Source organism: Numenius arquata, chromosome 11 (assembly GCF_964106895.1).
Source record: "Numenius arquata chromosome 11, bNumArq3.hap1.1, whole genome shotgun sequence".
Lineage (NCBI taxonomy): Eukaryota > Metazoa > Chordata > Aves > Charadriiformes > Scolopacidae > Numenius > Numenius arquata.
This window is the reverse complement of record NC_133586.1, coordinates 25,899,049-25,905,241: the sequence shown is the minus strand read 5'-3', so window position 1 is coordinate 25,905,241 and position 6,193 is coordinate 25,899,049.

Genomic DNA, 6,193 nt, shown 5'->3' with positions numbered 1-6,193 from the left:
GCTCTCACCACAGCCCTCTCCTGGGGCGACCCCCTCATGACCAGGGCTTGGCATCTTGGGGGGTTTGGGTGGGAATTTGGCCCCCTGTACCTCAATAATCATGTCTGCTCTCCAATTCCTTCATCATAGACCCCCCTATTCAGGCAGCATGGTACTGTCTCATGGGAACCTGCAGCACAGGTGCTGCAAAGAGGGAGGACAGGCACCCAGGTCCCCCCTGTGCTCGTGGTGGCCCATGGAGATGTCCCCACAGAGGAGGTAGAGCGAGCAGTGCTAGAAGGTGCCCCAACAAGATGCTGGGCAGGGCAAGAGAGGGGGCACCCTTCTTGGGGTGGGTAGGAGCTCTCCTGGCACCAGTATATCCCTTTGCCACTGTAAGACTTTCTAGGGGTGCCCCTCAAAGGTCCAGAACTGGGGTGGTCTAGGGGAGGTCCTGCCCAGGCTTTGCAGCAGTACAGGGCTGACCGTCTTTGGCCCAAGGTCTGGGTCTCCCAGCCCCACAATCAGACTGGACCCACTCCATCCCACCAAGCTCCCCCCAGGCTTTGTGTGACTCCCTACCCCCATCTCAGGGACCCCCCCCCAGGTCCTCTTCGGGGCATCAGGCTCACCTCTGAAGGCTGGCTATAGTCCAGCTGGCTCTGGGGACCCCTTCCCCAGGTGGTGTTTGAGGGGATGTTCCCGGCAGTGGGGTCTTGGGCAGCTTCTGTCCCCACTCTCTCGGTGTTTGCTGCTGCTGTCGTTTCTGGCACAACAATAAAGGGGTTGGTGTGTATGCAAGAGAGCTTCGAGCTGTCACAGGATGGTGAGGAAACTGACACCAAGCCCACCCCAAGGCTGTCCAGGCAGTAGGTCCTGGGTGAGACAGGAGGGCCAGTCCAGCTGGGTGGTTTCAGCACCCACGGGTGACCCTGAGCAGAAAGTGAGGTGGCTTGCAGTGGGGCAGGAAAGGCATATGCTGGGCTCCACACACCCACACGCATGCGGGTGAACATGCATGGGCATGGGGCAGCTTCCACCAGATAACAGGAAGTTAGTCTAGACAGACATCACTGGGGGAATACACTGACAAATGCTGGATTTTCCATCCAAGCATTCACCCCCATGCTCTGATGCTGCCTGAACCTGTGGGGCTCCTGCCCCAGATGGGTTTTAAGCTGATCGGTGCAAGGCCAATGCAAATGGGACCATTGCTGCTGACAGTGCTGGGGTGCTCAGCTCCAGACCTGTCCCAGCAAGGTAAAGACTAGGGGACGTGGCCAGGACGTGATAACCACTCACAACCACAGCTCTGCCTAGGCAGTGATGGGGGACATCCTCTGGCAGCACCCAGGGCTTGCAGCCAGCCCAGAACCATTTGTCACTGTGGCTTTTGGGTCCCCTCTGACCCTCCCAGCCTCATGCTCCCTGGTCACCCTCATCCCCTGTGGTCCCACCCCGAGCTGTGAGTGCTGCTGCCCTGTGCTTGCTTCCCCCACACCTTGTTCCCCTTCTCCTCCCCAGTTCATGCGGACGCCAACCCCAGCATCCCAGGCACGGATGCTCACTGTACCCTTAGGTCACGTATAGCTGCCCTCTTAGGTCACGTATGTCCCCTGTGCTGGTCCAGGAGGACATCACACACGTGTCTCACTGCAGAGAGTGCTGGGGAGGGAAGAGGACATCCTGGCCCTTGGGGCAGCCGGCTCCCACGATTTGCAGCTGGGCTGGCCACACAAGCAGAGCAGGAGAGAGAAGCCGCCTCTGCAGAGAAAATGCAGAAAACCCAAGGGCAGGAGATGAGCAGGCTCGCCCTCACAGCACACAAGGCTCACGGCAAAGGGAGCAGTCCCTCTCTGCCCTATGTTGCTCCCACCATGTCAGCAGACAGAGGGCACCCACAGCAGGGAGGATTTTACCTCTGAAAAGACACATCCCAACCCCAAATCGCCCCAATAACACTTTGCAATAATCATGATAGTGCTGGGCAGGGAGATGTGGCCAGAGCAAGGGGGAGAAACACCCCTGGGTGCTGCCCTGATGGGACAGAGCACACTGGCACCCCCATGCTGGGGTGAAGACCACCCCTCATGGCCTTGGTGCTGCAGGAAGCAGCCTCATCTCCTCTTGTTGCCCAGATGTTTCTCTGCTGCAGCCAGGCCGCAGCTCTGCCGCGGGGCTATTTTGAGCCAGCCCTACATAGGTGTATGGAGCTGCTGAGTGAGCACCGAGAGGCTGGCGGGGAGTCCCCATGCTGGGGTGGGTGACAGCTCAGCTGAGGATGTTTGCCCGAAAAAGCCAGGGTGGTGGTGACATCAAGTGAATGGGGAGGACAAGAGCCCCTGGGGTGGCAGGGACACTGGTCCACATCCAGCACTGGGCTGTAGCAGAGCTCCTGGCCCCCAGCATTGCCCCAGCCAGGGATAGGGCTGGGCAGGGGGCTGCCTTAGACCCCATGGGGTGCTGGGACCCCCCATTGCGGTGATTTCTTACTGAATGATGTGCCACTGCTGGGTTTCCTGTTACACAAACAGGAAGTGGGCCATGCACCAGCATCCCCAAGCACCTGAGGGAGGGAGAGGGCAGGCAGAGTGTAGGGGGACCAGAGACTCCCCCCAGTGTCCTCGCTGGGATGCTGGGGGAGCAGGTTGCCCACAGCCCAGTGTGGTGAGGGCCAGACACGCGGGGGCTGCAGCGCTGCATGAGAGCCCAGCTGGACAGCTTTTCCTGCCTGGCCCTGAGCAGAGAGGAGCCACCCCACAGCGCAGAGATTGGAAAGGAAATGGGAAGCTGCTGCTGGAGGAGAGATTAGCCCAGAGGCAGTGATGTCAGCCGGCGCCACGATGGGTGGGGGGCAGGGGGAGTGTGGCAAGGGTCCCCCGTGCTGTGTACACAGAGCTCCCCAGCCCGCTCCAGTACCTCATGTCTGGGGGAGGATGTGACCCCGTCCCTGGGACCTCATGCTTTGCATCTCCTGAGCTGATGGATAGGTCTTGGGCAGCTCTCACCCACACCAGGATCCTGAGCCCAGTGGGGAGCCCCGCAGCAGCCCCTTTTATCTCATGGACTGGCCTTCAGCAGGGCTCTTGCCTGGAAAGGTCCAGCAGGTTTGGAAGCCCAACAGCCTCCAGCTTCCCACTCCCCACTCCTCCACCAAGCACTCCCAGGGGCTCAGCTCTCTATCGAGCCCTGGTAAACCCTTTGGGCTCAGTCCCAACTCCACATTTCCAGCTGTCCAACATACCCTCTAGGTATGAGCCCTGAGTGTCCCTCACCCTGTCCTGCTCCCGGGAGATGTTTCCACCATCACCACACACATCCCCCAGCATGATCCAGCATGGGTAGAGCTGAAGGTAGAGCAAAGGCTGCCCCAGGGTGCAGCAAAGACTGATGGCGATGGATGAATGGATGGATGGATAGATAGATTTAGATAGATGGAAGAAAGGGAGGGAGAGAAGATTGGGTGGATGGAGGGACAGAAAAATGATTGGATGGATGGATGGATGGATGGGCAGCCAAACACATGGACCTAGAGGGACAGTGTCATCAAGGGTGCTGCCCAGAAAGGGGAAGGACTGCACAGGCCAATGTGCTGGAAGGATCCACCCTTCACTTTGATCTGCACTTCCTTCAGCTCGTCAGCATCTTCATGAAGCCCAATCCCCAAACTCAAGGGGTGTTTTCCAATCCTACCCATCTGCCTCCTCCAGGGAGCGGGCAACACCTCCGGCTGTGCAAACCCATAGACATGACAGGGTTCTCTGCCTCAGCTCAAGGAGAGGCATCTAAATATAGATTGCATCAGCAGGTTGGCAGACACCAGAAAGTTCAAGCGGAGGCTTTGAAACCTGCGCTGTAGAAAGTGGGCCGATAGGAAGCCCTCAGGAAAAAAAAACAGCCTCAACACACACGTCACAGCTGTCGGTGCCCTGCCTGTGCCCTGCAGGTGCCCCAGTGCTCTGCTGTGCCCTACTTCGCTCTGACACAGCTGCACACCAACTGTCTGGTTCCAGGGTGGTCCCACAGCTGGGGGATGCCCCAGCTGGGGCTGTCTGCCCAGCTGGGCTCTGGGAAGGGGCAGCCCCCCTTGGGAACTGGATGCTGGGCCTCAGCAGAAGTGCTTGAGCAGGGATTTCCCCCATGCCAGGGGAACCGAGCCCCAATTCTGACACTTAGGTGACTGTGGAGGGAGAAGGAAAGCAGGGGAGAAGGCTTTCTGCACCAAACTGGCCTGTCAGAAGCCATCAGGACGTGGGTTGTGGGGACTGGGCCCGGTTCTTGGTCATGCCGGGCCACCAGATGGGACTGCAACTTGCCACTTTGTGGAAGTCCCAGGGTGTTCTTTCTACCCTTGGACAACTTTTACCTCCCCAGTAGCCCATCTCTGCCCTCCCAGCAGCCAGGGAGGAGCACAGCTCCCAGGAGCAGGTTATGAGAGGTCTATAGAGACGCCAAATGGTGGTGAGCCAAGATCTGGCCCCACACAGGAGTGAACTTCACTGGTGCTATTGCCTGCAACACGGTGGGATGGAAACGATGGCATGCTGGCTGCCACCAGAGCTACCAGCACCCTTTGCTCTACCCCTCCAGCCGCTCACACTGCAGACCTCAGCAACCGTCCCCTGAGCAGTGGTGCTTATATTTAGCCAAACAGCTTCCTCCAAGAGGCAGAGACAAGAACCCAGCAGGATGACGTAGTCCACAGTGCAGGGCCAGAGAGTTCCTGCACACCCTGAGGGTCCCTCTACACCCTTGTCTCCACACCCTGTCCACAGGGTGGTCCATGGGGCTGTCCATGTTGTCCCCAGCCACAGTAGCTGGCAGGGAAGGGAGAGGGGAGAAAAAGCTGTGGCGGGCTCATACTGAGTACTGCTTCTGCTTTGTAGGAGCAAGACTGCGATAAGGAGAAGCTGCCTTTCCACGCCTAGATGTGCACACAGAGACTTGTACGGGGTGGCCCTCCCACACCAGGGGCTCCTGCTGCTCCCAGCCCTCCCACCCCCTGACGGCTTTTGGGGGCATCATTGGGGCAGAGAAGGACCAGCCTGAGTTGGAGCGAGGGAGTCCCCAGGGACCTGGACCCTCACAGGGCAGGAAGCCGTTATCAGCCTTGCCATCAGGAGAAGGGCTGATGGGTGTTGTGGGATATCAGCCTCAGACATCCTCTGTGTGCAAGGTTGGGTAACAGCGGAGCCAACCAACTGCCAGCCCCACCGGGGCTCTTGTGAAACACATTGCATTAAAGGCAGCCAGGTCAGCCAGTGGTGAAAAAACAGGTTCCTCACAGAAGAGAAACACTCCCGATGTCCCCCTGCCACCCCAGACCCTGCTGCTGTCCTGCTCACTCCATATCCCCCTCGTCGTGGGACACTGGCAGTGGGATGGGGTGCTGCATCCCCTGTGTCCCTGCCACACAGGGGAGGGTTTTGTGTTTCCAACATTTCACCCAACCAGCCCCAGTGCCAGCCCTCCCAAGTACCCTCATCAGCATGAACATTTTAGCCTGTTTTGTCCACTTCAGCAGCACCTTCCCAGTGCCTGCACCCTGCCCAGTCCCAGGCCATAGTGAATATCTCCTCTTGCCTGCGTCCAGGGGTAAAAAGAACAGATAGAGTCAAACGCACCCTAGAACTTCAAAAATCTCCCTTGGTAGAGCAGCCTCGGGGTGTGGGTCTCAGGAAAACCTGGTCCCCCCATGGCAATGCATGTCCGAGGGGGCGTGTTGGGGAGCAGGACCCTTGCTGGGAAGGTGAGAGAAGGAGCATGAAGGTGTGAGTGAGGAGGGCTGGAGGGCAGCCCCCAAAGGAAGGCAGAGCCTGGCTGAGGGGCAGGACATGGGAGATCCAGGCCAGGGGCCAAGTGCAGGGCTGGGTCATGCCTGGGAAGGGGCAGGACGGGAGGGTGGGACAGGGATGGGGACTGGAGGGTTGGCCTGGAGGAGGAACCAGCAGTGGGAGGCGCGGGCTGCGTGCTGCGAAGCCTGCCTGCGCCCGCAGCAGTTCCTGTAAAGCTGTCTGCCCATGCCCACAGGCTGAGCCCCATGCCCGGCGGGGACGCCTTGGCATCACCCTGGAGCCCAGAGCAGGGCAGCCGTGGAGCCCACAGCATCACTGCCACCGTGCTGCTCTGCTGGAGCCAACACCAGGGGTCTGCGGACCACGCTGCGGGGCAAGAGGTGAGGAACAACCCCAAAGGTGGCAGGGGATGGATGGGA